Below are 12,174 nucleotides of genomic sequence, written 5' to 3'. Positions count from 1 at the left end.
GCGCGGGCGGCGGGGACCGCGACGACCTCGCCGCGACCCGGGAGCGCCTCCGCCCGCGCGGGGCTTTGCTCCGCGGGAATTAAGGGAAGGAGCAATGTTAGTACACTTTTAATTGGAAACCGAGTTCTTCTTTCAGGGCGGCTTGTTTACTCAGGACCGGGCATTAGAACTCAGGGGAGGCTCTAATTGAAGTGACGGCTTTGGAGATTATGGGGAACATATGGCCCCACCGCCAGGCTCTTTATCTGCATTTTCTCATCAAACTGCCGGCCGGCCGGGTGTGCTTCTGCGCCCGCCCTCGTCCGTCTCCAAAGGGCCTTTGAAGAGCGGGAGGGCGGCGCGGTGACTGCGGCCCGGCCCAGGCTGCGCCCGGCTCCCTGGCACCCAGTGCCCCACGCGAGCTCCAGCCGAGCTCCAGAGGGAGCATGTGCGCCCCAGAGAAAAGCAATCGGACGGCTGGCCGCCTAGCTGGGGTGTCATTCAGACCCTGGTGGGCTAAGGGCAGGAGGGAGTTGCCGGGGTAACGGGCGAGTCCCACTCACTGCTTGGCTCAGCCAAGCCCGGGCACTGAGGAGAAATGGGAGGGACCTCGGGGGTCTTGGGACAGAATTACACTTCTCCGTGTCTACCTCTCACCAACCAACCATCTTTTCTTTCTTTCTTCCTTTCTTTCTTTCTTTCTTTCTTTCTTTCTTTCTTTCTTTCTCTTTTTAAAATTTTTTATTATGTTATGTTAGTCACCATACAGTACATCCCAAGTTTTTGATGTAAAAAAGTTCGATGATTCATTAGTTGCGTATAACACCCAGTGCACCATGCAATACGTGCCCTCCTTACTACCCATCACCAGCCTATCCCGATCCCCCACCCTCCTCCCCTCTAAAGCCCTCAGTTCGTTTCCCAGAGTCCATAGTCACTCATGGTTCATTCGACCAACCATCTTTCTGTAGGCAGTTGCAGGCTCCAGCACCAACCACCAGCCCTTGGTTCCCCCCACCCCCCACCAGATTATATCGAGAGCTGCCAGTTAACTGAATAGGAGACAGTTAAGTTTGAATTTCCGATAAGCAATAATTTTATACTGCATGAGACATCCTTTAAAACACTGTTTATCTAAAATTCAGATTTAACTAGATTATCGTTTGCTCCATCTCACAGCCCTGCTTACTCCAAGGAAACAGCTGCCTTTTCTTTTCATTTCAGAATCTCCCTGGTTCAGCCCCAAAGCTCTGCCATTGGGTTAAAACACTGATTGAGGTGCCCCGACTCTGTCCCCCTGACCTTCGCCTTCTGCTGGGGCAGTGGTTCTCCACCTCAGCTGTACGTGAGACTCACCCAGGGAGCTTTAAAAAAAACAAACTAACCAGAAGCCCCGGAGCACCCCAGCCCGCTTAAATACTCAAGATCCATTCCATAGAAGCCCAAGTATTTTTAAAATACATAAGAATAGTAAGTCGTATAGGTTGACTACTTTGAAGAGTCACTCTCATTTGAGCACCTAATTTTGCTTCTCTATTTGAGGACTGGCTGTCCCCCTCCGCTAGGATATAACCTGCACCTACAGCAGGCCCGTTATATAGCTCGTGCTCAAAATATCTGCTCATTAGTCAGATCTCATACCCTTCTATATGTTCCCCCACGCCGCAAACCCAATCTTTGCCTGACGCAGGTGCTCGGCAAATTCCCCAGCATGGAACAAATGCCGAGTTGGATCAAGCCACTACCTTTCCACCCTTACAGAATCCTAAGAAATTCCTGGACCCTTACCTTGAATACCAGCTTGGTCCACTGATCCCACCTAGTACGTGTACACACATGCATCTCAAATCCCTGCTCAGAATCACCCAGAAAAAGGAAGCACGCCCCTGGGTCCCAGAATGCAAACATGGATTTGGACCAGTAAGAATCCAAGTGGTTCTTAAATTGCCTGGTTTTCCATAGACTTTTATAGCACCAAATACCAAAGTGCTCAGAGGAAGCTATAGCCTGGGTTGCGACCAAATCTTAGTAGACTCAAGGGTTTCTCCTAGGTCCTTGATGCCATGGTACAGAGAAATATGGGACGATGTTCCTCCTTTTGCTCAGTGTATGGTCTAAAGCATCTTCGGATCCATCGTGAAACCTCTGGGTTGGAAATCTAAAAGTTGATGGGCTTGGCTAGAATGTCAGCGCAAGAAAATCAGCATTTCCCCTGCACTTACTCCCCAACCTTTCCTACACGATAGTAAAGGAAATGGAGTCTCTGGTCATTTAGCTCAGGTAATGAAAAGTCAAAGTCATGGGTTGGGTCTCCATGGCCAGAGATTTCACTCCTAACATTCACTAGTCACACTGCGAAGTCCTGCCATTGTACTCAAAAAGGATCCAATATAAAGATGGATAGATAGAGGGGCACTTGGGTGGCTCAGTTGGTTAGGCATCTGACTCTTGGTTCTCGCTCAGGTCATGATCTCAGCGTCCTGAGATCAAGCCTGTGTCAGGCTCAGTGCTCAACGTGGAGTCTGATTGTCCCTCTTCCTCTGCTCCTCCCCCTGCATTCACACTCTCTCTCATAAATAAAATCCTTTAAAAAAAAAAGACGGATAGCGGTACAATGTCAACACTGCTACTTAAAAAACATATCTGAGTGCATTTCTCCTGAAAATGGGGTCATAACAGATAGTAGGACATTGCAGCTCAGCGAAGCCTATTAGGAGTTTTGATATTTACTGATTTACTCCACTGTTGTACTTTTATTCACTTAATTAATGAGGGCTCTGGGATGCACAGCTGACACCTCTCATTTGGACAAAAATGTCAATTGGTTTTCCCTAAAAACATCAGATTGCCACAGGAGAAGTTTGATGAATCATTGTAAAACAAACAAACAAGCAAAACCAGTAAGTTTTTTGTGTGCACTTTTAAACTACTTCCATATTTATACACCACGTTGTCTTTGGACCCTTCAAAGCCTCCTACTTCCTTATAGGAGATGCCCATGAGAAGTATAGCAATGGGACAGCACAAGCATAGTGCTTAATGATGCAGGCTCTGGAGCTAGACTGCCCTAGTTTCAATTCTGGCTCTTTCAATTACTAGCCATAGGACCTTAAACAAATCACACATTTTTCCCTGGTCCCCTTCCTCATCTGTAGAATGGGAATAATCATAACATTGCCTTCCACATCAGCTTAACATGAGGTTAAGTTAGTTAATTTGTTTAGACTGCCTCAGGCAACGCTTTGTGCAGAGTAAGGGCTCAATAATTGTTATCATCATCATGTGAACATCACAAGGATCAGTTGTCCATTAGACCAATTTTTTCCTTCTAGGGATTGTGCAAGAGAAATGAATGCACACAGCACACTATGACAGATTAAATATGCTCTGAAGCCATTGCACTAATTTTAAATGATGATTTCTACTAAAATGATTAAGTGTGAGCATAAACCCAAAATTAAATTACAGTTGATGGAAAAGAGAGAATGCATTGCCTGAGTTTGTACATTGCCTGTAACTTTTCGAGCACGAAAGATAAACTCTACTCAAATGACAATTTTAGCAGAGGCTGAGTATCAAGTGTCCTGACTTGGTAATTGGTAGAATTAAGTTCTTATTCTGGCTTATCCCTGACTCAAGTATCCTGTGTCCTTATTTCTCCATCTATAATATGAAGACAAAACAAATGCATGGGAAGACAAAAGTTCAGAAGAGAAGAGAAGCACTGAGCTCCAGACCGAAGACAACAAATAATTCTGTAGTCAATTTCATGGCTGTGATACTAACAAGAGACAAAACTTGATTTTGAAAACAAGGAAAAGAGCTCAGGCAATTATAACTTTCTCTTCCCTGCTATCCAGAGAGGTCAGATTAATAAATCAGAAAATGTCCACAAAGATCTTTGTGTTAGTCATGTTATAAATACGTGTGCTTTTCGTGTCCCCTTGATACTGCTAACAATAATGAAAGCAGGTAATAGTTAATGTGTGTTTACTCTGTGCAGGGCACTGTGCCAAATCTTTGGGGCCAGATGATCGCTTCTGTGTCTTTGGTCTTATTCTCAGCACCTGACATAGATGGGTATATATAGAAAATGAAAACATAGTTATTGTCTTGAAATTTGAAGAATCCATACTAATTCCAAAACCTGGGGATAGGTTTGTAAGTAAATTGTCCTTAGAAGTGGTATTTTTCGAACTTCGGGTCACAATCAGTCAGTGAGTTATGACATTAATAGAGATAATACTACAATTAAAAAATAAGTAGAATAAAAAATATCAGCATATCAAGTAAGCAGTAAGTCAATCTAAGTGTTGAAACTTTATTTCATACACACACAAAAATGTGTATATGGGTCATGATAAAATATACATATTTTTTGCCAATCTGTAGTTAAAATTTTCTGGAAAATGTTGTTGTTGGGGAGTCTTCTGAAAACACTGCTTTAGAGGGAAATATAAAATATGATTGAAATATTTTTTTAACAATTATACTAATAATCAGAGTATTTTAACACCTAGTAAGGTTTTTGTTGTTGTTGTTGTTTTAATGGCTCACCCCTTTGTTTCTTAAAGGAAAGAATGACAAAACGAATCTCCAGGCTGTCCCTTTTCCCAGCTCTCAGCCTCCTTATATCACTTTATATCAGGGCCTCACTGTTCCCCTGGCATTAGGAGGTTGGCTTTGAGATGTTTCTCTGAATTGCATTGTTCAGTATTCTCGAACTCCTCTGCCCTTCCTTTTCTGCAACTAAAACACAGCATTTAGCACAGAGCCTGAGACCATGTAGGCATCTATAAGAAATATCTGTTGAATTAAAGGTTGATAAGGTGGCTGCCAAGAAGGATATAAATAGATTATGGTGGGTAACAGAGCGATCCTAAGAGGCCTATTCAGGAACACGGGGCATTCACTAACAGGGAACTGTCAGGTTCAATGTGCTTCCTGGACTCAAAGCTTAGTGCTACAGAAGAGACGCATAATACACTCCAAAAGCAATTCATTCGAAGATGGGAGATACACCACCACCCTCGGACCAAGAGGCACAGAGAGATCCACCCCCAGGATAACCACATCCCAGAAAATGTTATGTTCAGGAATAAGAAGATACTTGGGCACTCAAAAGAGCTCAAATCAAAATCACTCCAAAGCTCAGTTCCCCAGTCTATGAAAGAATGGTAGCTCAGTTCAACACACGCTTCCCATTCTTGCTTGAAATTCCCATTAAGTCCCAGAAGTGACCGCAACACTGTTTCCTCCTGGCCTTCTGCACGGACTTTCCAGGACGCAGCACTAGCGACAATGTTCAGAGACTGGGGAGCACCTCTGAGATGCGCAGGCCCACGGGGTGACTCAGTCCGTCTGTAGTTCATACATCCTAGCCACCCAAAGTCACAGGCCCTCTCTCTGTACTACCCTCAGATGGCCCCAGGTCAGCCATCCAGAAGCATCTGAAACCGGAGAGCAAAGACAGAAGACAAGATGTTTGGGAAATGATGGAGCTTTGCTGAAATAAGCGTATGAGCCATGATCTCCCCGAGCCCTTGCCCCGCAAGATAAGATCAATGTCTGCCATTTACTGGACATGGACCAAGTTTCAGGCCCTTGATCACTTCTCACTGATGCGGGAAGAGAGTCCTGGGACGCAGAAGTAACTTTCCCAAGGTCGCATTGCTGGGAGTGTAGGGCAAGACTCAAATGCAGCCCTAACTTTAGACCCCACACCCTTTTGCACTACCATTTGGAAAATGATACCTCCTCATACCTCCTGCTGACTTTTTCTTTCAGATCTTGCATTCTGAAATTCAGGACTACAAACTGACAAGGATAATCTCAGAGGACAATCGGGCATTTCCCAAAACTTATGAAGTAACCACTACCTCTCTGCTCTAATCTAGTGGAGCACAAGAGTTCCAAGATAGGTTGAAAGAAATACTTCTGTAATGAATTAAAAAAAAAAAATCAGTTCCAAGGCTGTGGAAGGAAATTAAAACAAATGCCTCAACCGGACTCAGAAAAGAAGGGAAAAGAGATGTACTGCAAAATAAGAATGACAAGAGAGGCAACTGGATTCCCCAAAGCAGCAATGACCCATATCCTAAGGAAAATTAAGAAGGAAGAAGGATCCCCAAACTCCAGTATGTTTCAGGAATCGTCATTCCAGCTCCAGTAAGAAGAAGCCATACTGGAGATCGGTGCTTCTCTGCTAAGGCCCTCAGAGGCTAATACGAACAGGACAAAGTTAATTTATCTACACGATAAGGAAACATGTACTGAGCACCTGTTGCATACCGCACACTGTGCAAAGGCCAGGTGAGGGTCAACCACAAGGCGAGAAGACGCAGAAGCCTTCCCAAGCAGTCAGATGACTGGAGAAGCAGAGGCCATGGAATTGCTGTATTTATCTGAAACATAAAACCTGCTTTGCAGAAAGGCATCCTCATGGTGGGGTCTTCATGGCCAAGGGCTTCCTCTGGGAAAATCTCCCCACAAAAGCAGGGCACCGAAGAGACCCCTGCCTTACTCTGCTGACGGTTTCAACTCTCAGAAGATAAAGGGAGGAATGTAGGGCTAGCTACTCTTGGATTTTGGTTCTGACCAATGATGAGTGAGTCAACCGAGAGAAATTAAGGGTTTGAAACATGGAAGAAAATAATGGCCAAGGAATCAACGCTGGGTGGGCATAATCTCAAACACATGCTGGTCTTCAAGAAAGAAAACCTTAGGGGCACCTGGGTGGCTCAGTCATTAAGCATCTGCCTTCGGCTCAGGGCGTGATCCCGGCGTTCCTGGATCAAGCCCCACATCAGGCTCCTCCGGTGGAAGCCTGCTTCTTCCTCTCCCACTCCCCCTGCTTGTGTTCCCTCTCTCGCTGGCTGTCTCTCTCTCTCTCTGTCAAATAAATAAAAACTCTTAAAAAAAGAAAGAAAGAAAGAAAGAGAGAGAGAGAGAGAGAAAGGAAGGAAGGAAGGAAGGAAGGAAGGAAGGAAGGAAGGAAGGAAGGAAGGAAAGAAAAGAAAGAAAGAAAGAAAGAAAGAAAGAAAGAAAGAAAGAAAGAAAGAAAGAAAGAAAGAAAGAAAGAAAACCTTAAAATGGTAAACGAACCAACCCCAGAACGAACAAGCCAAAACACAACGTGAGTCCATGGCGAGGGGCGATAAAAGGAAATAAAACATAAAATATATTGCCAGAGGGAGGGGCAAAAATGCAATTCCGACTAGACATTCCTCAGTGATCCCAAAAATGAAGAAAAAGGAAAGGCAATTTAATGTAAAAATAACGTAAAACTAAACACAACTTAGTATCCTGGATTGAATCCTGGGATGGATAAAGACATTGCTAGAAAATTTCATGAAATCAAATCATAGTTTTAGTTTATACGGTTTAGTGAACAGTACTGGACTGACGTTAATTTCTTAGTTCACATGATACATTTGTCAAAATGTACACATAAATGTAAAATGTTAACATTAGGGGAAGGCAGATAAAGGCTCTATGGCAATTCGTCTTACTCTGCAATTGGTCCATAATCTAAAATTTTATTTCAAAATAAAGTTTTTAAAAACTGTTGCACAAGACACTCTCCGATGACCTCTGATGTCGAAATATAAAGAGGGGTAGATAACTAAGACAACCTGGACCAGCTGGGAGGGGCTATGGTTGCCTACGATCAGCCCCCAAGCCCCTGCCCCCGTCCCAGGTCAAAGAAGTCAATGAAATCACGGACCACATCACTAGCACATGATGTCCATGACAAGTAGTAGTAATAACACTGTGCTAGTTCGGACTACATGTCCAAGATTTCATGCCCTTCTGGATGGTACCTTCTAGAGAGACTGCCATACATTTATAGATAGAGCAGTCTCTTCGACGGGACAGCTGGAAGAATGGGGACAAAACGAGACAGGACAAGAGAGGACCCAGGAAGTACGAGACTCTCCGTCTGCAACACAAAGGGCTGCCTCATGTCAGGGAGACTGGCCGATTATCTGCGTTCTGGAAAGTCGAACCTAGGCCAATGTTGAGGTTGCACGTGGAGACAGACACCGGAGCTCCGTCTAACAATTCTGACAATCCACACTCGGAACGTGAGGCCAAGCGTTCCCCATGGTTGGAGACACGCCGACAGAGGCTACATGAGCATCTGGTGGGAGTATGACCTGGAGAGCCTCTCCTGTGCCTTCCAACTGCAAACCGGTGTGATTCTCTGGCCGAGAGGAGAGCACAGGCATGAATGTCACTAGGTCTCTCCTGGAGGTCCCCACGCAGCCACACTGCCCAATCAGCCCAAAGAAAATTGTCAGACTGCAGCTACAAATTCCATTCTTCTTCCTGATAGGTTGCTTCCAGGCCACTGGCAAAGCAGGGAGGATAAAACCTTTTCTGACCACACCAGAAGAGAGATTCAGCAGCTAAAGATCTCCGAATTTGGTGTCCCTTAGAGCTGCAAATGTGTCCCATGCTTTTCTGTAAGTCAAACTAGTCAGCATCATAAAACCACAGATTCTAGGGGCGCCTGGGTGGCTCAGTCGTTAAGCGTCTGCCTTCTGCTCAGGTCATGATCCCAGGGTCCTGGGATGGAGTCCTGTGTCAGGCTTCCTGCTCAGCGGGAAGCCTGCTTCTCTCTCTTCACTCCCCCTGCTTGTGTTCCCTCTCTCGCTGCCTCTCTGTCAAATAAATAAATAAAATCTTTAAAAAAAAAAATCAAAACACACAGATTCTCGAGTCTTCCATTTAAGCAGCCCTAGAGTTCACTGGTCTCCTCTTCCACCCACTGTGATTAAAATGTTAAGAGACAAAGCTTTTCCATTTCTCATAAAGGGTCTAGTCTGCACCCTTGTTGGACACCAATACCTGTCATTTTGTCCACATGACATGGGTCTGCACCCTTGGGTAGGACTCACCTGTCTCCCTCAGCCTTATTTTCACAGAACTAAATACATGGAGTTTCTCTAGCTATTTCTTGTTCAACAAGGTAATCACTCTCCTCTGGACCCTCTCTAGTTTGTCAGTGACACCCTAAAATGTGTTACTTAGAATGAGACCAAACGTCCCAAGCAATACAAAATTGGAGCTACAATCACACTTTAGGGACATTATAGTTCTATTAACACAGGATTCCTCGTGGCTCCCACTGACTCTATGGCCAACCCCAGACAGAATCCCACCCAAGCAGGCCCTGTTCCACATCATCACTACTGACGTTTGGAACCCAATGGTTCAATTTCATCTTGCTGACTTTGTGCTACTCTGTGAGCTTGTCAAAATCCTTTTGAACACGGAGAGTCTCGGCTGCCCCCCACCAGCGTTCCCTTCCAGCTTTGTCATCTGCAAATCGAATAAACCTGCCATCTGCGTCTTCATCCAAGTCATTGATAAAAACCTTAAAGATGACAGCCCACTCAATCATTCACTCAACAAATATTTATCAAGTACTGATGATACGTAGAGCACCCAGAACAGATAGAAGAGGAGATATTGTGTTTGTCCCGGGACACATCCTAAAACTGTTCGCTTCTGTAAATCCCCCAGTACGAGGTGGACTTCTTCCCTTGAAGATTGAATTCCGCTCATTAGGTACTTACTGATCGCTTACTCTTCCCTTGGCATCAGGCTGAGTTTTGCTGGGGGAACAAAGGAATAAAAACCTACAACCCTGTTTCTTAGAAGCTTATCCTCTCGTTAGTGAGGCAGAATTTGGCACACAACATTCTATGATGTAAGACGGGCAATATTTATGTAATTGACAAAATGAGTGGTACAGAAAATATACTTGGTTTCAGCCGAGACTTTAATATCATGTTGCTTAAAGCTGCTAAATAAGGATAGATTTTTCAAGTCAAAAGGGACAACAGATGTCCTCTAGAACCATTCTCCTCTCCCACCACACCAATATCCGTTTCAACAAGTGGGGGACCAATTCTCTGAGTAGTCTTACTCTTTGTTACCTCTAATTATTAGGACGACATTCTAACACTCCCAATGTTGAGTTCGAATTGCTGGCCTTTACCTTTCTGCCTATAATGTAAATACTCAATGATTTTGTTAAATAATTGAATGAATTCTAATTCTGCTCTCTGAAGTTAGAAATAGGTCCGATCCAACCCTGGGAAGGCAACAATTATGGCCTCAGGTCGTCTTTACTTTTCTAGCCTAAACATCTACAATTCCTTCATCTGACATGATGTTGAGATCTCCCCACCCCCACGTCATTCTTGTCATTCCCATTATGACTCGATCCCTGGCATAAAGCAAGCACTCAAGGTACATCTACCGGACGAACGTGTACATAAATGAACCAGAAAGCTCTATAGTTTCTACAGCAGCCTCAAAAGAAAATGCTCAGAATGGAACGTGTTGCTGAAAATGGGGTCAGAAAAGCGCGTCCCTAGCAGTTCCCATGCTCTGAACATTATATTTCTATGAACGCTGCTCAGATCGAGCTTTTACTTTTTGGTTTTGGGCAGGGGGTGGGATGCGGGGGATGGTGCATTCATGCCTCATCCTAATCCTGTAGTCAGTTAAACTCTGTGAGTCTTTAACCCGGGGGCCAATTGGATAACTTCGTAGTCGAGCCCCACATAATCGTGCCAAGAAGGGCCAGACTACCGCACGTCTTTCCATGTGAGAAAGAATGGCATGCCCTCTGGGTGCGCCCATCTTTTCAAAGTCACGCTGACGTTCTGATCACCATAGCACCTAAGCCCTTGGGGAATGTGAAGATTTTGCAATATTCCGGGAAGGAGGCCTCAGTGGGTGGGCACTGCAAGGCACCTAATGGGGAATCCAGGGTGAGCTTGACCTTCTTATACTGAGGGGAGGCCGTGAATTTCAGTTTAGAAGGGGCCCAGTTACCCCCGCAGGAGAGTCCCCAATGTGTCAGTGGCAGTGTTCCTGAAAAGGAGAAACTCCTCCAAGTTAAGACAAATTCAAGAAAAGTGAAGACGGGCAGAGTTGGGATTGTCCTGGTGTCCGCTTACCTGTGGCTGCAAGCAGAGCCAGGCAAGAAGAGCCAACAGGGATGTCAAGGAAGCAAACAGCCTCGTGTGATTATCCGCCAGCAGCAGGCATGCGTTCGGGGCCGGCATACAGCGTGTCAGGCTTTGGTCTGCGTTCTCTTTTATTCCCCCCATAAAACTGTCAGGGAGGCATGACTCTCACGACTTTACAGTTGTGGAAACTGAGGCTTAGGGACGTTCCGAAAGTTGCCCGCAGTCACAGGGCTGTAAGCAATGCAGCCAGGAGGAGGCCCACCCTCCTACTTGTCCCCAAAGCCCCTGGACTCGAGTGTCTTGTCACAGTGCTTTTGTTTCAAGAGTTGACTCATTCCTGTAAGAGTTTATCAAGCACCCTTAGCGTTCCAGGGCTGTGCTAAGCCCTGGGGACACAGTGGCGAAAGAGACACATGCCGTCCCTCGAGGGGCTTAGCACTTGGCAAGAACAACAAAGAGCCAGACAAGCAACCCCGATGAAGTGGAGTTAAGGGTCAACTCAGCCCCGCCAGGGATGAAGAGTCTGTCTGCCCTGGGGAAAGAGCCCTGAGATAGAAGCTGAAAGAATATGCTGGCAAGAGCCTGAAGTGCAGGAGAGGGGCAGAGGGCGAATGGAAGTTTAAGGCGTGGAGCTTAGTGGGAGACCCCAACGTGCCTGGAGCCCAGCAAGGCCGAGGGAAGAGCGGGAGGTCTCAGAGGCCCCCAAGCGGCTGAAGATGTGGGCAGCAGGCGGTTATAGCCGTGTTCGGGGGGCTGGAATTACACTGGCGACAAGAATTAGGAAGGCCACGTGGCTCTCACCGATTTGGAAAAGGGAGGGGCAAAGCCAGACAAATGCTACCCAGTGGGGACAGACACATGCTCAACTTGGATGCTTAATTCAATCTCTCTGGCCTTCCGAAGCCCCCTCTCCACAATCGCTGGAGATCTCCTCCCCTTCCCCCCCCCCCCGCCTCCCCCGCTCTAAGGCACGGAGGGTGGGGGTTGGGTGGGTGGCACAAACACATTCCAATTCCTCTGTCTCCATGACCCACCGAGCCCCAGGTAGATTCCAGCTTGCCCACTTGACAGATGGGGAAACAGACGGAATTACTGGTTCCAATGCATCTTTCCCTTTCACAGTATCGTGTATCTGTACCCTAGCAGGGCCTTGCGGGGCGTGCAATATACCTCCCCTCCCTGGACTTTGGGTTTGAGCTTTTCA

General features: G+C 45.9%; 1 protein-coding gene across 1 annotated transcript in view; it reads right to left on the bottom strand.

Moving 5' to 3' along the window:
• Positions 1 to 12,174, bottom strand: part of LMX1A (LIM homeobox transcription factor 1 alpha) — a 152,925-nt gene that overhangs the window by 35,644 nt on the left and 105,107 nt on the right. The window lies entirely within an intron of this gene.

The sequence above is a fragment of the Ursus arctos genome, unplaced genomic scaffold (genome assembly GCF_023065955.2).
Source record: "Ursus arctos isolate Adak ecotype North America unplaced genomic scaffold, UrsArc2.0 scaffold_2, whole genome shotgun sequence".
Lineage (NCBI taxonomy): Eukaryota > Metazoa > Chordata > Mammalia > Carnivora > Ursidae > Ursus > Ursus arctos.
Note: the sequence above shows the minus strand (reverse complement) of the source record. Positions and strands in the feature narration are given on the sequence as shown.